Source organism: Schistocerca nitens, chromosome 7, assembly GCF_023898315.1.
Source record: "Schistocerca nitens isolate TAMUIC-IGC-003100 chromosome 7, iqSchNite1.1, whole genome shotgun sequence".
Classification (NCBI taxonomy): Eukaryota; Metazoa; Arthropoda; class Insecta; order Orthoptera; family Acrididae; genus Schistocerca; species Schistocerca nitens.
This window is the reverse complement of record NC_064620.1, coordinates 416985511-417011691: the sequence shown is the minus strand read 5'-3', so window position 1 is coordinate 417011691 and position 26181 is coordinate 416985511. Positions and strand designations below refer to the sequence as shown.

General features: G+C 43.1%; 1 protein-coding gene and 1 non-coding gene across 5 annotated transcripts in view; both read right to left on the bottom strand.

Annotated features, from left to right (window-relative positions):
* LOC126194653 (mesocentin-like) overlaps positions 1-26181 on the bottom strand; it is a 631517-nt gene that overhangs the window by 546129 nt on the left and 59207 nt on the right. The window lies entirely within an intron of this gene.
* Positions 12712-12784, bottom strand: Trnaa-cgc (transfer RNA alanine (anticodon CGC)). Its single transcript has one exon. It is a non-coding gene; the product is annotated as a tRNA-Ala (tRNA).

Here is a 26181-nt window from a genome sequence, read left to right as displayed (position 1 = left end):
GCCTAGAATGATGAGGACACCTCAACTGGACGCCAAGCTTCTTCGTGCAGTTGACGACGACTCTTGCGTCAGCGTAACTGTAACAAGTAATGTTGACCACATGACTGGAGAGTACTACATGAGAAGCTGTCCTAACAGTACCATGTACAGCATGTGCAGGCACTATCAGCAACTGATTTTCATGCACGGGCACACTTCTGTGAATGGGTCATTCAATAATGTGACAACTCTCACTTCAGCGCCAATGAGCTGTTTACGGATGAGGCTTAGTTTCAACGTGATCAGATTGTAAATTTTGAAACTCAGCACGTATTGGTTTGTCGATAACTTTCAGGAAATTGTGCAATCACAACTTCAACAAAGATTTTCTGTCAGCGTTTGTGTTGGCGTTGTTGGTGACTATTTGTTAGGGTCTCGTTCTGAAACTGTGTTCTAACTTGGAAATGAAGCGTTTCCAGACCCATGCCCATATAAAATGTTTTCTTCCTCTACGTGTGAGGAATGTTCCCTGAAAGTCTGGCTATTTCTGTTTGTTAGATGCTGTATAATTATACTGTACGTCAGTTTTACACAAAGAATTACTAGAGCGTGTGTAATGCATACGCTGTGGCAACGCATTCAAAGGAAGAATCAGTACAGTATCAAAAGGGCAGCAGAAAAGGCGGTTCGTGAGACTTTTAAAACAAATTCGTAGGCCAGTTCTCGTAAATTCAAAGATAGAGGGATGTACAATTCACAGAAGCATTCGGCGTATTCTTCGTAAATGTATCACCGTTCCGCATTTCACTGCACAAAGCAATTTGGGTTCTCCAGAAAGACAATAACTTTGCGGAGGAAATACTGTATACCGACCAAGTATCGTCACAAATCACAGGAACACAGTCTGAGAACTCACACTCTCTCGATCTACGACAGTGAAGCTTGCATGAATGATGTAGCATAATCGGACAACGCTGTCTTTTCTCCGTTCACAATCATTTGAGAGAGGAAACGTACTGCTTTGATAAAGATTTTATCCTTCTAATTACGAAACTTATCAGGTTAGCCAAAACCGCTTTCGACACACATATTGCCCACATCTCCTCTGTCCTCTCTGTGTCCACATCTTCCTCCCCCAGCTCTCTGTCTCCCTCATCCTCCCTATTCTCTCTTTTTCTCCATTTCCTTCTTCCCCTACCTATTTGTCCATCTCCTGTGTCTTTTTTCGCCGACCATACCTTCCTTGTCCCTCCGCCCATATTCCTCTCTCTTCCATCTCCTCCTACCTCCCTATTCCTTTTCCACAACCCTACTACTCTTTTACACATTCGACCTCCCTCCTGCATCTCCCACTCCTGCTCTCTCGGCTCCTCCTCCCCTTCTCTGTTAGTGCCCCCCTCGTCCCTGTCTGTCTCCTATGTCCAATACTCCTCAAACACAACACACCTGTCGTGCAAGGAGCCTACACACTAGTGGCTGGAAAAAAGTTTCTTGCCTCTCACATGCAGGCTGCCCTGCAAAGCAGGTAGATAAGGCAGGGCGGTACTACTCGCACAAAACATGTCAGTCTTGCAGGGCAGCCTATATGACAAGGGCTGATACTTGTGACGTTTGCTGTTTATGTACCAGACTTGGCTGAAATCGATCCAGGAGTTTAGGAGGATATCGCATATCCTAGACATACATACAGTCTGCTTTGCACACACACACTAGTTTCTTCTCCAAGGCTTCACTTGCATATGCACTCTAAACATATCTCACACATCTCCTACTCCCTCCCTCTCTGTGTCCACCTCTTCCTCCCCACTTGGCCATCCCCTCCTCCCTCTCTGTCCATCCCCTCTACCCTCTTTGCCCATCTCCTACTCCCTCTCTCTCTCAGCTCACCTCCTCTTGCCCCCTCTTCTTATCCATCTCTTCTTGCCCCTTCTTCTTATCCATCTCCTCCTACTCCCTCTCTCTGTCCATCCCTTCCTCTATCCATCCATTCACTGGGCTACTAAAGACCACAGTAACAAATCTATCCCTCATGGAGGAAGGAAAGGGCACACATCCTTTGCTGGTCAGAATAATGTGTGCAACTCCTAGACTAAAGACAGTGAAGTTGCTGTGTGTATAATCTAGCTCTTAAATCAAGAACGAAGAAACATGTGGCAGGGTACAGAGTCTTCTCTTAACTTTACACATTCTAGTCATAAGGGATGGAATGTGCGACAAAAACTGGGACAAACAAGGCATTTGAAAACTTCAGCTACCAGTGTCTCACCAAACCAAATTGCTTCCGCACTTAAGAAAATACCAAAAATAAAAATTAGCAGTACAAAAAGGAAGAGTTGAAAGCTGAAGAGCTATTTATAAAATTTGTCAAAAAAAAACCGTAAATTGCATGTGCAGTTGATGCTGGTGAAATAGAAATTGCATGTGCAGTTGATGCTGCAGATTCTTCACAGAAATAGCAGACTCTGAAAAAAAAAAAAAAAACGGATTCTACAAAACTACCAAAGAGATTGAAGGAGGCAAGGCTGACTGAAGTACCAGGGAAAACAGCAGACGATTCAAACAACTTCAGACCTACCTCTCCACCGTGTACTACCAAAAAACTGTTTGAGAGGGTATTGGCCTCGAGATTAATGCCACTCATCGAAATGATGATGCTGGTGGAACAAGTGATTTCAGGAAAAACAGTAGCTGTTGTAAACAAGTTCTGACGCTGGCCACATACATAGAAAGAGGCTTCCACGATGCAATGAAGCCAGGTTGATCAGTCATGAGCATATGACACAGTCTTGATCAAAGGGCTTTTAGATAAACTCACAGAAGTCATCAAATCAAGCAAAAGCTTAAGATCATGAAATCTATGTTATTGGAGTGAACTTACAGTGTCCATCTAAGAGACAAGATAAGCAGTGTCAGAACAACGGCCACCTCAAGATTCAGTGCTTGCCTCTTACTTTTAAACTTCTATATATCGTATTTACCCGGCACACAATCGCATAAATTAGCCTACACTAATGATTTAGCAACTGCCATAAAATCAAAGTCAAGCGACTCTGAATAGTGACTCAGTTACTCTTCATGAGTTTTATACCAAATGAAACATTTAACCAAATCCTCCCAAATCTGTAAGTATCACTAAGCATCTCAACAATAAAGCAGCTAACACGAAGTTGAGCTTTAAAACTCTACAGAGAGCCACTAAACTTGGAAACAATCATAAATACTTATGAGTTAAACTTGACAGTATATTTTCCTACAGGCCGCACTTGAAAGAAGTGAAGCAAAATTTGAAACCCAGAAATACTATACTAGCCAAACTAGCATGCAAGCTCGTGGGGATGCGATGCAAACACATTGTACATATCAGTATTGAGACTGATATGTAGTATTGCAGAAGACTGCGCCTCAGTATGGGCAATGAGTGTCCACACAAAAAAGTTGTGGAGTACAATGAATCAATGAGGTTCATAAACGGCTCACTGAAATCGATCTTCACAACATGGCCACCAGTGCTGTCCAATGCTCAAATACCAGACGCAAAGCTGCAATAAAAAATGAATGGAAGAAGATATCAAACCAGTGCGATCTTCCAATTCATCATCATTTATACAAAAAGTATCGACTGAAGTCGAGGGCTCATCTCTGGAAAACCATCCAAACGTTTGATGTTTTTGAGGAAGGAAGGGACTGGCAGGAACACTGGTGAAGAAAAACCCTGAATAATTCATCTCTTATTGCTGACGTGATCAAACAAGTTCTAGTTTTGCCCTTGACTTTGGACAAGATTAAACGCAATAACAACTGGAACAGGTTACTGTTAAAGCTCAGTGACAATGTGGGATCTGGCAAATGATCAATTCTGTGAGCGCGGTGAATTTCAAACTATGGATCATATTTTAAATTGTGTAATTTATGGTTCCAAAGGAGGGGAATAAAAAGCCTTCTTCAATGTCTCTGGCGAAGCCCTGCAGCGGCTTAGTAATCTTCAAGTTGCTATTTCACTGCAATGTGTATGGTGATCCTTCTTTTAAATAAGTCTTTTAAAATCAGTTCAGATATGTTATCTGTTTGCAGTGTGTATAGTGTATTCTCCTATCCGGTTATTCTGATATGTTACATCATTTTCTGATATGTTATATCATTTACAATAATTTACGTTTTTCACTTTGTAATGTATTATTTTCTTCGATATGTCGAACGAAAATACATTGGATAGTGTCTTGCATAGAGCTTATATGATGGACATCAACAAAAGTAAGCCGGCCGGAGTGGCCGAGCGGTTCTAGGCGCTGCAGTCTGCAAAAAAAATGGCTCTGAGTACTATGGGACTCAACTGCTGAGGTCATTAGTCCCCTAGAACTTAGAACTAGTTAAACCTAACTAACCTAAGGACATCACAAACATCCATGCCCGAGGCAGGATTCGAACCTGCGACCGTAGCGGTCTTGCGGTTCCAGACTGCAGCGCCTTTAACCGCACGGCCACTCCGGCCGGCTTACAGTCTGCAACTGCGCGACCGTTACGGTCGCAGGTTCGAATCCTGCCTGGGGCATGGATGTGTGTGATGTCCTTAGGTTAGTTAGGTTTAAGTAGTTCTAAGTTCTAGAGGATTGATGACCTCAGAAGTCCCATAGTGCTCAGAGCCATTTGAACAAAAGTAAAAGAAAGGTAATCTATGTAGCCGAATTAAATTTGACGATTCTGAGGAAATTATACTAGGAAATGAATCACTAAAAGTAGTAGATGCGTTTTATTATTTGAGCAGTGATATGACGATGTTATAAGTATAGAGGATATAAATGCAAACTGGTAATTTTTTAGTATCTAATATAAATTTAACTGTCAGCAAGTCTGCAGGTTTTTCTCTGGACCATAGCCTTGTACGAAAGTGAAAGGTCGACGGTAAACAGTTCAGACAGAGAACAGAAGATTCTGAAAAGTGGTGTATAGGTGAATTCAGAAGGTTGTATGGGAAGATCTGTTGATTAATGAAGAAGTACTGTATCGAATAGGAGGACAAAGAAATTTATGGCACAACTTGACTAAAAGAAGGTATGTGTTGAAAAGGCATATGCTGAGGTATCAAAGAAATCGTCAGGGGAGTGTGGCTGGGTTGGGATGGGTTCATATGGGGAGAGGGGACCAAACAGCGAGGTCATCGGTCCCATCAGATTAGGGAAGGGAGTCGGCCGTGCACTTTCAAAGGAACCATCCCGGCATTTGCCTGAAGCGACTAAGGGAAATCACGGAAAACGTAAATCAGGATGTCCTCCCGAATGCGAGTCCAGCATGCTAACCATTACGCCACCTCGGTAGGGGAGTGTGTGGGAGTAAATGTTGCACAGGGAGCCCTAGGCTCGAATTTGAGTAAGCAAGTTGAAATGGATGTGCGTTAAAGCAGTCAAGCAGAAATAAAAAGATTTGCGCAGGGAAGACTACCTGGACATCCGCATCAAACCAATGTGCAGACTTAACATCACAACAAAACATTTTATGTGGCTCAAATCACGTTTTAAATTTTGTGAAGCCTAGCGCTGAAGCGTGACTTTGTGGCTTACAGGCCGCGGTGGTCTAGCGGTTCTGGCGCTGCAGTCCGGAACCGCGGGACTGCTACGGTCGCAGGTTCGAATCCTGCCTCGGGCATGGGTGTGTGTGATGTCCTTAGGTTAGTTAGGTTTAAGTAGTTCTAAGTTCTAGCGGACTTATGACCTAAGATGTTGAGTCCCATAGTGCTCAGAGCCATTTGAACCATTTGTGGCTTACTCTGGTGATGCAAGTTTCCGTCAAGTGACGCATAAACGTCAGATATATGATGCCCGGTGACGTGCGTTTCCGAGCAGAGTGGTGCGAACTTCCGTGTCGCTCTCTGTTCAGGAGATAAAATGAATAACGTAATAAAACGCATTGTAATGTATTTTTGCTCCGTGACGCAGAAAATAGTTATATCCGTGCATTTGTCTGGGAGATCAGTTAAGTACGAAAATATGACAGTTGTTACTTGAAAAAGGGTCCGGGCCATTGTTTATGTAAAGACAGATTACAAATATCTTTTTAGGCGCACCACTATATAACAGAAAGATTCGTTTTTTAAAATGCAGTGGAAGTTCCCGTAAGTCGCAAGCAGCAAACGCAAACGATTAATGGGCACTGAGGAATACCACGTAGATACAAACAGAACATGTCTGAATTAGAACGTATCTGTTGCTGAACGTAGGGTGCATATCTGGATTTAAGAACACACTTCTAGATACTTAACAACAAGGACATGAAATGGTGGAAGAGAGATTACTAATAATTTTTCAATAATCCAAGATATTTCAAAAGAGAGCGGATACATAACACGTACATCACTGACGTCTTTCCAACATAAAGGTGGATGCAGACCTGATGTTTCGAGTTAAATCAACTTTTTGTTTTTGTTTTTTGACCGGCCACATTACGAGTTCGATCAACCACATTACAAGTAAGACACATAATGAGAAAAGCGAGCAAAGTGGTGCAGTGTTAAGACTTTGCAGTCGCATTTGGGAGTAAGATGGTTCAAATTCCCGTCTGGCAAGCAGATTCAGTTTTCTGTGGTTTCCCTGAATGCCAAATGCTGGCTGGAATGGTTCTTCAGAAAACAAACAGTATATTTCCTTCCCCATCTTTCGACCAATCTGCGCTTATGCTCCGTCTCTAATGACATCGTCGTCGATGGGACGTTAAACTACAATCTTCTTTCTTTTTTATCTGTATAAGAATAATCTGACATTCATATCTTAAGTAGACTAACGTACAGAACAAGCTTTCGATACAAAGTTGCGCTCGTTGTATTAGCTAGAGGAAAACGTTTTACTCCCTGACATGGGTTATAGAACTACTATGGGCCTAGACCAAAGAATATCTCAATCAATTCACTAATCTTAAATAATGATAAAGAAACAACTGCGGTGGTAATTCATACCAGACCACGGTACGCAACGAGGACATGAATAATTTCTCAGACAAATTAATGCCTCCACAACACAGGAGTGCATTATCTACAGCGATGTTCAGGAAAAATCTGTGCCAGCACACGTGAACAGACGCTGCGAGACCTGAGCGTATTTGGTTATCGTGGCACACATGTGGTGACCGTTAGTTCCCCCCTGGCCGTAACATATCGGGCTTGGCGGACCCAACTTCCAAACAGAGCTACGTTGTTTGCGTTATGGATACAAGCGACGACGTCTTCGTATTTACTCGGGAACGTTCCAGCTTCAACAGCAGGTCCAGTAACATTTTTGGTGCCAAAGGGACAGATTTCCGGCCAAAAGGAGTCTACTAGTACCAAACATAGGCCTTAATTTGAGGAAGAAATTTCTGAGAATGGACGTACGGAGCACAGCATTGTGTTGCAGTTAATGGTCTGCGAAAAAACTGGAAAAGGAGAGAATCGAAGCGTCTGAAATGTGTTGCTACAGAGCGTGGTCAGAAACAGTCTGAAAAGCTTGTTGGATGTTGCACGAGAGGTTGTGCTGACAATAACTGTTACGAAAAAATTCGGTACGTCGCGCCACCTCCGAGTTATTTAGCATTAAAGTTAGGCAATCAAGTAGCTGCGCATGCAAATATCAAGAAGCCAGCAAGAGACCGTTTCGCCAAACTTATTCTTCGTTTGGTTTCGTCAGACCGAACAAACGTAGCTTATGCTCAGCTAGGTTAAACTTACCATTTCCGAAAAAGGCACATTTTAACTTGTAATGAGCATCTGAACAAATGGTAACTCATGGAACCACAGATGTCTGTGCATTACCGCATTTTAGCACGCTCAAGTTCTTGAATTTTCGCGCGCAACGGCTTGACTGGCTACTTTCATTATGAAATAACTCAGAAACGGCGCAACGTATCGAATTTTTTTCTTAACAAATACTTCTTAGCACAACCTTCCCTGCTCCTCCCTCACAGTCTTTTCAAACCGTTTCTGACTACCCTGTAGAAGGGAGCCGAAAAGTAAGTAGACTATTAAGATATAGACTAAGGAGGTTTCGTGGCAGGTCGCATCAGACCAGTTAGAATACTAATGACAAAAAAGTCTTTCTTCTCACACAGCATTCGCAACGAGAATGAAATATAGAGGGTTGGAAACTTTAGTGGTGGTAGAAGTACCCACGTGCTTTCGGAGTACAGATTTAGAATATCATGATTTAATGTCTCATAGAGTGACATCACGTGACAATCTTGATGATGATCTAGACGTCGGATGGGGAGTTTAGCTTGGTGGGCTAGTCGAGAGGAGTAAGCTACATGCCATCACTGGACTTCACCCTATTCCTTATATCATCATCAAAATTATTATAATGACAACAATACTACTCTACATAACAATGTAGGCTTTATTAGTCGTCGTCGGTGCTACTGGAAGTACTTAGGTATTGGTATCGCGTCAATGTTCCAAAATCTTTCCATCCGGTGTTTCTTTCTTCTTGCTATCGCCTTCTTCCGTCCGGGAACTTGCTGCTACCAGTTTCTGGAGGAAGGTTTCAGTAGGGAAGACTCTACAAGAACGACACGATATCAATAGCCAAGAATTTTTTAAATCAATACGGCACTACACTACATTATACAAATAGTCAATAACTTCACGAAAGAGCTACATTTAAAACATTTGTATTCCCTGTTGCCCGCTTCGTTTGCTGCATTTTTAAATGTTCTCCTTTCATCAGTTAAATTCAATATCTCTTGTGACATCCCTGGATTCCTTTAGGCCTGTTTTTATCTATATGGTGCTATGATGCCTTTAGTACTTCATCTCTTAAAGCTACCCATTCGTCTTCTGCTATATTCCTTCCCCTTCTTCTAGTCAACCGTTGTCTAATGCTCCCTCTGAAACTCTCAACAACCTCCAGTTCTTTCAGCATATCCAGGGCCCATCTCCTTAAATTCCTATCTCTTTCAAATTTCTCCAGTTTTAATTTACAGTTCATAAACAATAAATTGTGGTCAAAGTCCACATCTGCCCCTGGAAATGTCTTACAATATAAAATCTGGTTCGTAAATCTCCGTCTAACCATTATACAATAAATATGAAATCTTGCGGTGTCTCCAGGTCTCTTCCACGTATACAGCCTTCTTTCATGATTCTTAAACCAACTGACTGTGATGATTAAATTATGCCCTGTGCAAAAGTCTACCAGGCAGCTTCCTCTTTCATTCCTTTCCCCCCAGTCCATATTCACCTAGTACTTTTCCTTCTCTTCCCTTTCCTACCATCGAATTCTAATTCCCCATCACAATTAAATTTTCGTCTCTTTCAAATACTTGAACAATTTCTTTTACCTCATCATACATGTCTTCAATCTCTTCATCATCTGCGAAGGTAGATGGAATGTAAACTTGTACTACTGTTGTAGGCGTGGGCTTCGTGTCTATATTGACTACGGTAATACATTCACTATACTGTTCATAGTAGCTAACCCGCACTCCTATTTTCTTATTCATTGCTAAACCCACTCTGCATTTCCCCTATTTGATTTTGTATTTATAACCATGTATTCACCTGACCAGAAACCCTGCTCCTCCTGCAAACGAGCTTCATTAATTCCGACTATACCTAACTTCAACCTATCCATTTTCACTTTCTAACCTAACTACCTGTTTAAGGGATCTAGCATTCCACGCTCCGATCCCTAGAAAGTCAGTTTTATTTCCCCTGATGACGACATCCTCGTGAGTAGTCCTCGCCCGGAGATCCAAATGGGGGTCTATTTTACCTCCGATGTATTTGTATTTTACCAAAGAGAACTCTTTCGTTTGACAATACATTAGAGCAGCATTTACTCGGGAAAAATTACGGCTGTAGTTTCCCCTTGCTTTCAGCCGTTCGCAGTATCATGACAACAAGTATAATTTGGTGATGTTAATATTATGGAAGAAGAAATGTTTAGTGTTTAATGTACGAACTTTATAAAGTTTACAGACTTTCGAAAAACTTTAGATAATGTCTCAAAAATTAAACTTTGAGCAGTACTGGAAAAGGAATGATATACTCTGATATCTAACTGCAGCACTATTAAGTCTGTAGTATAACACACGGGTAGTATTAGAGCTGACAGCACACCAAACAAATGAATTTACAGCCAACATGGGAATAAGGCAAAAATGCTGTACATTCCCTGCACTTATTAATATTTACATAGGAAATTGAAAGACACAATTACAATCAGGTTTTATATGACTTTCTGACACGATTCCTAATACTGTTTTACATGACGATAGCATAATTATTTTACAGCATAATGAACTAAAAACGACTTGTAAAGACCAGCGTATAATTTATTGTGGGAAAACATTTTCCTGAGTATGCTGTTGTTTTATTTTGAAATAAACACGTTAAAATAATGATCGACTAAACTTTGCTCCTGGGACACTAAACTTGAAAGCATGGTATATTATTAAAATGTGAATGGCGATATTACACATGGACTGAAATATAAAAATTATAACGAAAACCAAGGCAGCTTATAGCTCGGTAGCGTCTGTTACTTTGTTCGGCTACGTATTATACGAACTTTAGAGAAGTTTTCACGTCAGTGGATATCGCATGTTAACCATACGTTACAGCCGCCTTGTTTTACGTACTACCATTTATGATTAGCCTTGTCTCTACCTCTCTAAGTGTAATATTACCGGCGTCCAGTGTGCTTAGGAACCACTGCACTGCATCAGTTGTGTTTGTGTTCCTATCACGAAAGTGATCGCTGCCGTTGAGTGGTAAGGAAGCTCTTGCTGGAACAGCTGCCGTGTGCGGGCTGTGTATGGGCTGAGTGCACCGCCTTGTTGCGCGCTGTGAATCACAGCTGCTTACCTCACTGGCGGTGAGGAAATGCCACTGACTGGTTACCAGCGCGCCGATGGCAGAACGCAGCCGGCAAACGCTGATACCATAACGTTTACCAGCCACGAACGTACCAGCGGTACAGGTTCTCGCAACACCACATTACTCTCCACTGTGTTCACATCTACATCGCCGTGTTTTTAACAGTAGTTTGGTACACACTTCAAATTTAAACCAAACACGAAGTTTTCAAAAGTGAATTCCAGTTGGCGAAATATATAACAGGCTCTTGTTTATATACACTGATTTTGTACAGAGTTTGGTCCCAAGATAAAATCTTTGTGTGTAGGATTAGACGCCTATACAAAGGAAGAGAATGATTAGTTGTAACATATTCACACTTACATCCTCTGACGAAACCTCGTGAACTTCTGTAAAAAGAAAAAATTGAAAAACCTATTTATAAATTCTCCCACAGGAATTGTGGCAATACGGCATCATTTCAGAAATAGTTTGCAGAAAAAAGTTTAATCAAATTTCGAGCTTTTATTAGACCTATTGCGTAATCCTAAAAACACGATGAGTGTAAAAAATTCGAACAAATACATATAACAATCTTGTATCTTGTTCATGAGACGGATTCCTACGTAAATAAAAGTGTGCGCTTCTGCCTTTAAATGTCTTAATATTGATGTGACATGAGAAGGGCGGAAAAATTAAACACTAGAAAAAAACGCCACATAAAATGAAAATTACGATTTTGTCAATTTTGACGAACAATATATACTCAGGCACTTAAAGAAAGAATTCAGACACCGAGGCTCTTTTTTAAATTTATAATCGTTCACGAGGTAAAATTCTTCTGCTAACAGACATAATTCACTGCAAGAAGACAAATAGCCAGTGTCACACCAGATAAGGTATTTACAAATGTTTGTATGACAATTGCCCACAATTCTATGTAGACCAGACGGCATGGATGCCTTCCGGCTAAACAATCCAATTTTGCAACACATCTGAAAGAACATGACCACCCATCCACAGCCATTAAAGAAAAACAACCTGCATATAATATGCACTGTCAGCAAACAAAAGAAAATGAATCTTATTGAAGAGCTGGAAAGTTACACTGTGATAGCTCTAAGTCACAACACCTAATTCTCAAGGAACAAGTACACCATGCAAACAAGTCATTTCATGAAATATTTTAAAAATCAAAAACTGTAATTCATGTCCCCCTCACAATTAGAAATTTTTTGGAAAAAAGAAAGATATTGCCTATTTAATCTTATATAATTCGCCAGCAGCCATTCTACGAGGGTGAGTCAAATGAAAACCTTAAATATTTTTTTTAAAAATATTGTTTATTCTGCAGAAGTGGTACAAAGTTGTATCACTTTTCAACATAATCTCCCCCACGCTCAATGCAAGTCCTCCAGCGCTTACAAAGTGCATAAATTCCTTTAGAAAAAAATTCTTTTGGTAGTCCGCGCAACCGCTCATGCACCGCGTGGCGTACCTCTTCATCAGAACGGAACTTCTTTCCTTCCATTGCGTCTTTGAGTGGTTCAAACATATGGAAATCACTTGGGGCAAGGTCTGGTGAGTATGGTGGATGAGGAAGACACTCAAGATGCAGGTCTGTGATTGTTGCATCTGTATGGGCAGTGTGGGGCCTTGCATTCTCATGTTGCAAAAGGACACCTGCTGACAGCAATCCAGTCGCTTTGATTTGATTGCAGGCCGCAGATGATTTTTTAGGAGGAGGAGGAGGAGATTAGTGTTTAACGTCCCGTCGACAACGAGGTCATTAGAGACGGAGCGCAAGCTCGGGTGAGGGAAGGATGGGGAAGGAAATCGGCCGTGCCCTTTCAAAGGAACCATCCCGGCATTTGCCTGAAGCGATTTAGGGAAATCACGGAAAACCTAAATCAGGATGGCCGGAGACGGGATTGAACCGTCGTCCTCCCGAATGCGAGTCCAGTGTGCTAACCACTGCGCCACCTCGCCCGGTGATTTTTTTAGGAGATCTGTGTATTATGCACTGGTGACAGTGGTCCCTCTAGGCATGTAATGCACCAAAATGACGCCTTTTTCGTCCCAAAAGAGGGTCAGCATAACCTTCCCTGCTGATGGTTCTGTTCAAAACTTCTTTGGTTTTGATGATGAGGAATGGCGCCATAAATTGCTCGCTCTCTTCGTTTACGGTTGGTGGAAGTGAACCCAGGTTTCGTCCCCAGTAGCGATTCTTGCAAGGAAGCCATCACTTTCTCGTTCAAAGCGCCGAAGAAGTTCTTTACAAGCATCAACACGTCGTTCTCTCATTTCAGGGGTCAGCTGCCGTGGCACCCATCTTGCAGACACTTTGTGAAACTGCAGCACATCATGCATAATGTGGTGTGCTGACCCATGACTAATATGTAAACATGCTGCAGTGTCATTCAGCGTCACTCGGTGGTTTTCCTTCACTATGGCTTCAACTACTGCAATGTTCTGTGGTGTCACAACTCGTTGTGCCTGACCTGGACGAGGAGCATCTTCCACTGAAGTCACACCATTTGCGAACTTCCTACTCCATTCGTAGACTTACTGCTGTGACAAACATGCATCACCGTACTGAACCTTCATTCGTCGAGGAATTTAAACAGGTTTCACACCTTTACTACTCAAAAACCGAATAACAGAACGCCGTTCTTCGCTGGTGCAAGTCGCAAGTGGGACGGCCATCTTTATACTGATACTGCGACGATATGTGTACGATATCTGCACTATGCTGCCACCTGCACGCTGTTTGTAGCATGCTTACCAACTTACAGGATAACGGCGCGAAATTTCGATTTGTTATTACAAATTTAAGGTTTTCATTTGACTCACCCTCGTATATACTATAAATGACACTGTGGTTCCACAATCATGAAACAATTTTATTTTCATAAACTGTGTTGTCTGTTATGTATATGTTTGTGAAACATCTCTGTACTTCTTTGACCTAAACACTTTGATCATAACTTCTGTTTCCCACTGTAAACACGTTGGATGACGTGACTGCATGTGCTACTGAAGCTAATAACATCTTAAGTGCCACTACTTTATCAAAGACAAAATACAGAAGCACCAATAATTAGCATTGTGGCTAATATACAGCTAACATGTAAAAAACGAAATATTTTGTAAATAAAATGTGATAAATGTAATGTGAAAACGATATGGATACACCACCTGTGTGGAAGTAATATAATATTTTATAACACACATGTCGCTTTGTTACTCCCAAAAGTTTCACTGTGTCTGTATATTCAAATGAATGGCTCTGAGCACTATGCGACTTAACTTCTGAGTCATCAGTCGCCTAGAACTCAGAACTAATTAAACCTAACTAACTTAAGGACATCACACACCTCCATGCCCGAGGCAGGGTTCGAACCTGCGACCGTAGCGGTAGGCCCGGTTCCAGACTGAGCGCCTAGAACCGCACGGCCACACCGGCCGGCCTGTATATTCATCATAACATTTGTTTTTGATTTAAAGAGTCATTTCCAGCACTGAGTATGGAAACATGTACATGAATGTAAACCACATGAAGATGGGCACAAGCCCGAAATTGGTCAAGTGTTAAATCACCTTCTATTGTGACTGCTTGTGGTTATTATTCTACATCCAATACATAATAATTCGTGAATAGCTGGCCTTGTTAAACCAGAAAGAAGATGATGTCTTTAAGTATTTTACGATCGAGATTCTTGATCGTCTCCAGCCCCATTATGCAGCAAGCGAACGCGAATAAGAACAATGCGACGAGTGCATGACTGTCTCGAGAAAGGTGAAAGCGGAGAGAGTCGCTTGGCTTGAGCCCCCCCCCCTTTTCCTCGCCCCTTCCACGCTCCGCCACTACAGGTCACGTGACGTGGCGTCGCCGCTGGCGCGCGGACCAAGCCCGACCAACGCCCAGCCGGCACAACCGGCACAACCGACTTTCGTGATACGGTGTGGCTCTCTGAGAGAAAAGTACGAAAAACAAAATCGGTGCTCCTATAGTGATGGCGGTGATCCTTTGGACACGTCCTTATGGACACCAAGTTAGGTGGAACTTTAACGTCCGCTTGCTTAGAGTTGGCAGCTCAGCGTGTTCGGTCAGAGCTGGCTGGTCTCTGTAATAAAAACCTGAGTGAAGGAATCAACAACGAGCTTCAACACGTATGTCATGTGACATCCGATACGACCAAATAAATATTAAAAAAGCTGAGTGGTAACCTGCTTGCCTACCATGCAGTGGGCCCGTCTTAGATTGCCGATGGGGTTGGAGATTTTCTCCGCCCGTGGACTAGGTGCTGAGTTGTCACCATCATCTCATCATCATCGACGCGCAAGTTGCCAAATGTGGCGTCACCTGAAATAAGCCTTGCACTCGTCGGCCGAACTTCCCCGGACGGTGCCTCCCGGCCAACAATGCCACAAGATTTTTTTTTTTAACTTCAGGGAGAACATAAGTATTCCAACTGCAAACGAGGCAGGTGTTCACAGGTGTAAATATTATCAGTTTTATTAGTCATTGTTGTAAAATACTGACAAAATTATGTACAGTAGAGTAGAATGACGGTAGAAGCCGGCACAGAGGGAGATCATTTTGGATTCTGGATACAAGTACCAAGATGTGGGGCAATACTGATGCTACCAATTAATCTTACAAGGTAGACTAAGGAAAGACAACCCGTCTATATTTCTAGTATCTGTTGTTGTCGTTGTTGTTGTTGTTGTTGTGGTCTTCAGTCCTGAGACTGGCTTGATGCAGCTCTCCATGTTACTCTATCCTGTGCAAGCTTCTTCATCTCACAGTACCTACTGCAACCTACCATCTGCTTAGTGTATTCATGTTGTTGTTGTTGTTGTTGTGGTCTTCAGTCCTGAGACTGGCTTGATGCAGCTCTCCATGTTACTCTATCCTGTGCAAGCTTCTTCATCTCACAGTACCTACTGCAACCTACCATCTGCTTAGTGTATTCATCTCTGGTCTCCCTCTATGATTTTTATCCTCCACGCTGCCCTCCAATACTAAATTGGTGATCACTTGATGCCTCAGAACATGTCCTACCAACCGATCCCTTCTTCTAGTCCGGTTGTGCCACAAATTTCTCTTCTCCCCAATTACATTCAATACGTCCTCATTGGTTATGTGATCTACCCATCTAATCTTCAGCATTCTTCTGTAGCACCACCACATTTCAAAGCTTCTATTCTCTTCTTGTCTAAACTATTTATCGTCCATGTTTCACTTCCATACATGGCTACGCTCCATACAAATACTTTCAGAAACGACTTCCTGACACTTGAATCAATACTTGATGTTAACAAATTTCTCTTCTTCAGAAACACTTTCCTTGCCATTGCCAGTCTACATCTTATATCCTCTCTACTTCGACCATCATCAGTTATACTGCTCCCCAAAAATCAAAACTCCTTTACTACTTTAAGCGTCTCATTTCCTAATCTCATTCCCTCAGAATCACCCAACTTAATTAGACTACATTCCATTACCCTCGTTTTGCTTTTGTTGATGTTCATCTTATATCCTCCTTTCAAGACACTGTCCATTCCGATCAACACAACGGTGTGTGACGGAGATCACTTTACGTGCCACTGTCATTAACTCCCTTTCCTGTCCCAGTCGCGTATGGTTCGCGGGAAGAACGACTGCCGGAAAACAGTGCAACGACACTTCAGGACGAAGTTCAACAAAGATCCACCAACAGCTAACTCCATTCGGCGATGGTATGCGCAGTTTAAAGCTTCTGGATGCCTCTGTAAGGGGAAATCAATGGGTCGGCCTGCAGTGAGCGCCGAGTGTGTGAGGAACTTGATTATCGGCTTGATGTCTGCCGAATCACTAAAGGGGCACATATCGAACATTTGTGAATGCCTAAAAAAACTTTTTGAGTTTTTGTATGTGTGTGCAAAGCATTGTGAAAATATCTCAAATAATAAAGTTATTGTAGAGCTGTGAAATCGCTTCAATCATTTGTAGTAACCCTGTATGGGGAAGCAATATATTCGGTACCTCATCCAGAAACACACCCTCTCGAAACTCGAGCAGCATGCTACACCGCGATGCAGAGCACCTCTCTTGCAGGGTCTTGCCACTTGAGTTTGCTAAACATCTCTGTAACGCTATCACGCTTACCAAATAACCCTGCTCTTCCAGGTCCTTTGCTGTCTCTGATGGAATTACAATGTCATCGGCGAACCTCAAAGTTTTTAGTTCTTCTACATGGATTTTAATTCCTACTCCAAATTTTTCTTTTGTTTCCTTTACTGCTTGCTCAATACACAGAGTGAATAAAATCGGGGATGGGCTACAACCCTGTCTTACTCCCTTCCCAACCACTGCTCCCCTATCATGCCCCTCGACTCTTATAACTGCCATCTGGTTTCTGTGCAAATTGTAAATAGCCTTTCGCTCCCTGTATTTTACCCCGAGAGTATTCCAGTTAACGTTGTCAAAAGCTTTCTCTAAGTCTACAAATGCTAGGAACGTAGGTTTGCCTTTTCTTAATCTTTCTTCTAAGATAAGTCGTAGGGTCAGTAATGCCTCACGTGTTCCAATATTTCTACAGAATCCAAACTGATCTTATCCGAGGTCGGCTTCGACCAGTTTTTCCATTCGTCTATAAGGAATTCACGTTAGTATTTTGCAGCCGTGACTTATTAAACTGATAGTTCGGTAATTTTCACATCTGTCAACACCTGCTTTCTTTGGGATTGGAATTGTTATATTCTTCTTGAAGCCTGAGGGTATTTCGCCTGTCTCATACATCTTGCTGTTTATAGCTGAGTACCTGGCTTTGCAATCTTCTATTAGACCATCTCCTCCTCCCCCCTCTCTCTGTCCAACTACTCCTCTCCGTCTGTATACATATTCCCCTCCTCTTTCCTTTCTCTTCCATCTTCCCCTCTTCCTCTGTCCATCTCCTCACCTCCCCCTTCTATCCATTTCGCCTTCTCCCCTTCTCAGTCCATCTCCTCCTCGTTTCTTTTTCTGTCAACCTGTACCTCCTTCTCCCTCCCCCCCTCCCACTCACTCTCTCTCTCTCTCTCTCTCTCTCTCTCTCTCTCTGCCCCCCCCCCCCCCCCGCGTTATCACTCCTACCCCAATACAAAGTTGCTGGTTGTTACACCTCAAAGCATTTCTTTCCAGGCAGTATGTAGTATCTGCACAAAAATTGGTTGAAATCAATACAGGGTTTACGAGGAGCTTTTTACCCACGGCTTTTCCCGCACACGCACGTTACAAATATGTCACACATATCTCTGCACATGTTCTCTTGTAACTCAACGAATTCCGCCCTGTAGTTTCGGTTTCACGCAGTTAAATGTTTATGGCGTCAAATCTCTTGAACAATGTGTCGTACAATGGTAAAATTTTGTAGGTACATTCAGAGGTTTATACGGATACTGTCCGCGAAATATATTGCGAACAGAGTTAGTAGAGAAAAGTAGTAATAAATTTAAATGCTGAAGTATGGTGCGGCAGTTTTTCACGCAGCTTCGTGTTTATGACGACATATCTCCTGAACTATGAGTCGTACAATGATATAGTTTTGCAGGTACATTCACTGATGTACCTAAACATTGTCTGCAAAATATACCGCGAATATATTTAGTACCAAATAAGTAATAAATCAAAACGTCATGCCTGATGCGACAATTTTACTGGGTGAACAGAGAAAATGTAGTAAGAGCAAAACCTTTTCCTTTAATTATTTTTTGGAATTGTCAGCGAGACAAAGTTTCGTAAACGTTTTAAATTATGTGTAAAGGTTGTTGCAAGTTGCCAAGTGCTCTCATTCTCAAATATCGAAAGAGTAAAGTCGGGTATTCGCGCATCTTTGGCTACACCCAAACCCACCCCTTTCCTAAATAGATGGTTCTTGCCCCCACAGCAATTCTTTCCAGACAGTAACTAATGTTTTAAACAAGTTTGGTTGTAGTCGGTCCAGTGGTTTAGGAGAAAATGTGGAGCACACATACACTGAAGAGCCAAAGAAACTGGTAAATCTGCCTAATATCATATAGCGCCCTCGCGAACACACAGAAGTGACGCAATACGACGTGACATGGACTCGACTAATTTCTGAGGTAGTGCTGGAAGGAATAGACACCACGAATCTCGCATGGCTGACCATAAATCCGTAAGAGTACGAGGGGGAGGGGATCTCTTCTGAACAGCACGCTGCGAGGCATCTCAGACATGTTCAATAATGTTCATGTCTGGAGAGTTTGGTGACCAGCGGAAGTGTGTGTCCCTGGAGCCACTCTGTAGCAATTCTGGGCGTGTGGGGTGTCGCATCGTCCTGCTGGAATTGCCGAAGTCCGTCGGAATGCACAATGGACATAAAAGGATGAAGGTGATCAGACAGAATGCTTACGTACGTGTCACCTGTCAGAGTTGTAGAGACGTATCAGGAGTCCCAAATCACTCCAACTGCACACGCCCCAAACCATTACAGAGTCTCCACAGTCTCTTGCTGACATGCAGGGTCCATGGATTCATGAGGTTGTCTCCATACCCGTACACGTCTATCCGTATAGATAGCACAAAGAAGTAGTCAAACTGCACTGGGAGCTGGCGGTGTGACAGGAATAACAAGATATCTGATGTGAAGAAATAGCACACCATTTGCGTAAAAATTTTTTTTAACGCATCTAGTGTGCTATTTCTTCACATCGGCGTTCTTCAAAAACAGTTGTTGAAACTGATGAACAGAAATCTAAATGACAGGAATGGTCTTTATGGTGGGCGGAGACGGGTGAACGGAGATGCTGACAAGATCGGCGCTCGGCGCTGCACACACAAACTGCAACGTTTAACTTCACCATGCAATTTTGACACTACACCTGCTAGTTCGCTGGCGTTTGAAAAAAAAAGGAGAAGTCGGCAATGAAGTTTTTCCATACAAATCCGGTATGTGACGAAACCGAACGACGAACCCATCAGACACCTGTTATTGTGCAACTTACCTGCAGTTACCATTGTTAGCAAAGTGGTTATCGCCAAAAGTGAACGTGCATCTTCTTGCTTTCAATTTTGGCTCTAAGGTGGATAAGCAGGCTGCTAGCTTGTTGACGTACAGAATGTGTTGTTGTGGTCTTCAGTCCTCAGACTGGTTTGATGCAGCTCTCCATGCTACTCTATCCTGTGCAAGCTTCTTCATCTCCCAGTACCTACTGCAACCTACATCCTTCTGAATCTGCTTAGTGTATTCATCTCTTGGTCTCCCCCTACGATTTTTACCCTCCACGCTGCCCTCCAATACTAAATTGGTGATCCCTTGATGCCTCAGAACATGTCCTACCAACCGATCCCTTCTCCTGGTCAAGTTGTGCCACAAACTCCTCTTCTCCCCAATCCTATTCAGTACCTCCTCATTAGTTATGTGATCTACCCATCTAATCTTCAGCATTCTTCTGTAGCACCACATTTCGAAAGCTTCTACACTCCTGGAAATGGAAAAAAGAACACATTGACACCGGTGTGTCAGACCCACCATACTTGCTCCGGACACTGCGAGAGGGCTGTACAAGCAATGATCACACGCACGGCACAGCGGACACACCCGGAACCGCGGTGTTGGCCGTCGAATGGCGCTAGCTGCGCAGCATTTGTGCACCGCCGCCGTCAGTGTCAGCCAGTTTGCCGTGGCATACGGAGCTCCATCGCAGTCTTTAACACTGGTAGCATGCCGCGACAGCGTGGACGTGAACCGTATGTGCAGTTGACGGACTTTGAGCGAGGGCGTATAGTGGGAATGCGGGAGGCCGGGTGGACGTACCGCCGAATTGCTCAACACGTGGGGCGTGAGGTCTCCACAGTACATCGATGTTGTCGCCAGTGGTCGGCGGAAGGTGCACGTGCCCGTCGACCTGGGACCGGACCGCAGCGACGCACGGATGCACGCCAAGACCGTAGGATCCTACGCAGTGCCGTAGGGGACCGCACCGCCACTTCCCAGCAAATTAGGGACACTGTTGCTCCTGGGGTATCGGCGAGGACCATTCGCAACCGTCTCCATGAAGCTGGGCTACGGTCCCGCACACCGTTAGGCCGTCTTCCGCTCACGCCCCAACATCGTGCAGCCCGCCTCCAGTGGTGTCGCGACAGGCGTGAATGGAGGGACGAATGGAGACGTGTTATCTTCAGCGATGAGAGTCGCTTCTGCCTTGGTGCCAATGATGGTCGTATGCGTGTTTGGCGCCGTGCAGGTGAGCGCCACAATCAGGACGGCATACGACCGAGGCACACAGGGCCAACACCCGGCATCATGGTGTGGGGAGCGATCTCCTACACTGGCCGTACACCACTGGTGATCGTCGAGGGGACACTGAATAGTGCACGGTACATCCAAACCGTCATCGAACCCATCGTTCTACCATTCCTAGACCGGCAAGGGAACTTGCTGTTCCAACAGGACAATGCACGTCCGCATGTATCCCGTGCCACCCAACGTGCTCTAGAAGGTGTAAGTCAACTACCCTGGCCAGCAAGATCTCCGGATCTGTCCCCCATTGAGCATGTTTGGGACTGGATGAAGCGTCGTCTCACGCGGTCTGCACGTCCAGCACGAACGCTGGTCCAACTGAGGCGCCAGGTGGAAATGGCATGGCAAGCCGTTCCACAGGACTACATCCAGCATCTCTACGATCGTCTCCATGGGAGAATAGCAGCCTGCATTGCTGCGAAAGGTGGATATACACTGTACTAGTGCCGACATTGTGCATGCTCTGTTGCCTGTGTCTATGTGCCTGTGGTTCTGTCAGTGTGATCATGTGATGTATCTGACCCCAGGAATGTGTCAATAAAGTTTCCCCTTCCTGGGACAATGAATTCACGGTGTTCGTATTTCAATTTCCAGGAGTGTATTCTCTTCTTGTCCAAACTATTTATCGTCCATGTTTCACTTCCATACATGGCTACACTCCATACAAATACTTTCAGAAATGACTTCCTGACACTTAAATCTATACTCGATGTTAACAAATTTCTCTTCTTCAGAAACGCTTTCCTTGCCATTGCCAGTCTACATTTTATATCCTCTCTGCTTCGACCATCATCAGTTATTTTGCTCCCCAAATAGCAAAACTCCTTTACTACTTTAAGTGTCTCATTTCCTAATCCAAGACCCTCAGCATCACCCGACTTAATTCGACTACATTCCATTATCCTCGTTTTGCTTTTGTTGATGTTCATCTTATATCCTCCCTTCAAGACACCATCCATTCCGTTCAACTGCTCTTCCTAGTCCTTTCCTGTCTCTGACAGAATTACAATGTCATCGGCGAACCTCAAAGTTTTTATTTCTTCTCCTTGGATTTTAATACCTACTCCGAATTTTTCTTTTGTTTCCTTTACTGCTTGCTCAATATACAGATTGAATAACATCGGGGAGAGGCTACAACCCTGTCTCACTCCCTTCCCAACCACTGCTTCCCTTTCATGCCCCTCAACTTTTATAACTGCCATCTGGTTTCTGTACAAATTGTAAATAGCCTTTCGCTCCCTGTATTTTACCCCTGCCACCTTTAGAATTTGAAAGAGAGTATTCCAGTCAACATTATCAAAAGCCTTCTGTAAGTCTACAAATGCTAGAAACGTAGGTTTGCCTTTCCTTAATCTTTCTTCTAAGATAAGTCGTAAGGTCAGTATTGCCTCACGTGTTCCAGTATTTCTACGGAATCCAAACTGATCTTCCCCGAGGTCGTCTTCTACTAGTTTTTCCATTCGTCTGTAAAGAATTCGTGTTAGTATTTTGCAGCTGTGGCTTATTAAACTGATTGTTCGGTAATTCTCACATCTGTCAACACCTGCTTTCTTTGGGATTGGAATTATTATATTCTTCTTGAAGTCTGAGGGTATTTCGCCTGTTTCATACATCTTGCTCACCAGATGGTAGAGTTTTGTCAGGACTGGCTCTCCAAGGCCGTCAGTAGTTCGAATGGAATGTTGTCTACTCCGGGGGCCTTGTTTCGACTCAGGTCTTTCAGTGCTCTGTCAAACTCTTCACGCAGTATCGTATCTCCCATTTCATCTTCATCTACATCCTCTTCCATTTCCATAATATTGTCCTCAAGTACAGAATATCTAACAATAAATCAATACTTAAACATACAGCTCTAAAAACTAGCAGTATATTTACAACGTGCAGCCGATACTTGTTTTGGCCGGTACGTCGATATTTTTCCCGTCCACATATTGATAATTTTTTCGATATATAGATGGCAATAATGATACTTTTTAAACATCGATATATCGGATTCCCGATATTTTTAAAAGTATCAACAGTCCTATTACATACTCAGCATTTACCTTTAATGTGCAAAGTGTGTTTTTTTTACGGTTGTCTCTCTATGGCGATTTTTATGTATTGTGGATGCCCTTTTTAAAGTTGTAAATATTTGAACTATGATGAATTCAAAATTTAAAATGTGCATAATGTAGGGCAAGTGATACTTACGAGGGTCATTTAATAAATGAAACACATAATCTTTTATTTGTTGCAGAGACCTTCAATATTGTCTCCTTCTTTCTCAAGTGCCGCATTCCAACGTTGCGGGAGTTTCATAGTCCCATCTAACACAGTATCTTTGCTCATCTGAGGATTAGTTCGGGTAAGGGTGGCAGAACGCCCTTCCAGAGATGAACGACTGCGTCCTCGCAACGAGTGTTACAACTTGGGTAGAAATCACTGTCTGGTGTACTCGCATTAGGACTGGACGATTCGTGAGGCACCATATTCGCGCAGATTTTCAGGTACGACATAGGCGGTGTGACGGCGAGCGTTATCGTGGAGACTGACCTGCCGAGACTCCAGCAACCGAGGTTGGGTTTTGTGGATTTTTCTGGTCAGGTGTTGCATGAATTCAGGATAACACATTTCTGTGACACCATGCCAACATGTAACGCTTTCTTTACTGTTGATTCTATGATAATCATGAGCTAATATCATCATTTGTTTGATCTTTACTTGAGGCCGACATTTTTGTTCGTGAAACTGTACTTTCAGCTCTTCCACAAAGTACCTAACCAACGTTTTCATCAATAACAACGATACGATCAAAACTTCAACTTCAAAGTGAAATAATAGTTACAGCAACGGTTTCTCTCGTTCAACTCACTTGTCGAAATACGGAACACTTTATGTTATTATCACTGTAGCTTCACAATTTTCTTCGCCTGTTACATGACGGGCTTTTTCAAGTGGATCTGCGACAAGTTTCAGATTTGATCATCTGTTAAGATCTCCGGCCTTTGTGCTATTTTGTCGTTGTTCATGTTCAGATGACCTTCACGAAAACGATTAGAAAAGAGAGAAACTGTATTATGATACAGCTTAACTCATCACACATTTTACTTAAAGCTCTGTGGGTTTCGTTCGGATTATTGTCACGCACAGTTTGAACCTTAATGCGCGATTTTTTATCTTCGGCAGTCACAGTACCCTAGGAGTGCGGACGCTATTTATAACTTCCTTCACAAAAGAAAACATGGTACAGATAAAACAAAAATACTGGCTTATTCCGTAAGTCTTGCCCCACAGGTGACTTAACTAACAATATGGACGCGTCATTCATTTCGCACTGTTGGTGACCTGTGCATTATTGATGAAATAATTCGACAGCCATACGCTTAATTTACGATACACAGAAAATTTAGCAGAAAAAGGGAAAACATAACTTTTTCTTTCATTGTACAGCATTGGTAAAAGAAATATTAAGTTTTCGAAACAACGTGCTAACAAATTTCATAGAATAATTGGAGTTTTTAAGTGATACTTCTCCCCCCCCCCCCCCAAATGGATTACATAGTTGCGGACCCAATCAAGTATCCACCACGTGGTAATGTCTCAAAATAGATAACGACTTCAGAAAGCAATTCACACAACTAAGACCATTGCGTAACAAGAGAGCGCATTCTCAGAATAGAGTACACGTTTTGGGTTTCAATGAGAGACAGTTCTGCTGCGGTACATATGGAAGCTGCATCACAGTGTCTGAGTGAAATGGCGCAGCAGCTGGGAACGTAGTCCAAAGTTGAAGTACGCGGGACAGAACGATTCTTAAGGACAAAACGTCAGAATTGCACACAGATTTACTGTCATTCTGGCGGTATAAGGACCAAATGCAGTGTCGTGTCCAGCCATAGTGAATGGTGCCAACAATTTTACCAAGGCCACATAGACGTGAGGGACATGTTCGAGAAGGAAGGAACATCTTGCACCATTCGATTTCCATCTTTTCAGCAATCTCAAAGCATGTCTTCGGGGAAAGAGATTTTCCAACCATTTTTCAACGCTGGAAAGTTTCCAATCGTTGAAAAACTTCGTGATCTCTGTAGCCGGCGTAGCTCTGTGATGGAACCGCGGGAAGACAATCGAATTGATATCGATGCGGCGAGTTTTCACCACGGAGGGCGCGCGCCGTAGCAGAATCGAACGCGCTCAAGTAGCGCCCGCGCAACGCCAAGTGAATCCACCACGCACGTGCCAGCGGGGCCTTAAATACCAGAGCTCAGTGCGTTTTCACCAGTATCATCTGAAGATGGCCAGAAGTCTCTGCGCCTAAATATTGTGGCAGGAACTTGCAAACATCCGACAGTTCGCCCGAAATTTTGTGGAACAATTTTGTAATTGCTGGAGGGGGGGGGGGGGGGGGGGGTTGTGGGAGGAGACCAGCGAGGTCATCGGTCTCATCGGATTAGGGAAGGACGGGGAAGGAAGTCGGCCGTGCCCTTTCAAAGGATCCATCCCGGCATTTGCCTGGAATAATTTAGGGAAATCACGGAAAACCTAAATCTGAATGGCCGGACGCGCGATTGAACCGTCGTCCTCCCGAATACGAGTCCAGTGTGCTAGCCACTGCGCCACCTCACTCGGTGTAATTGTTCGAACACTAATTCCATTAATTAAATTATCCAAAAATGAAAATAGTTCTTATTGCCCATATAGTGTACTAAACATTTATTTACCTTCCCATATTCCCACTTCAGTGCTTTATAAATTGCTTCACACTTTTCTGGAATTATTCTGGTTAATGTGTAATGTGATATTCCAGTGCTGTGTTGTAAACTACAGTAGATCTCTCCTCTACCAAGAAACCCCAGTGTCATAATTTGCCTGTCTTCTGCATATGTAGCATTTCTAAAAAGAGTATTCTGTTTTGTAATATGAGAAACCACTTTACTGAGCAAATCCTGAAGAGCACTCTCATCAATTCGTAAGTAATTTATATATAGACTTCACGTCCTCCACTAGCAGCTCTCGTAACAAATTTTGCTGAGTGCTTTTACTATCTCGACGTAATACCTATGGCTTTATCCAAGTATGTTTCCTTTTTCTCCGCTGCTTTTGTTCCAAATACAC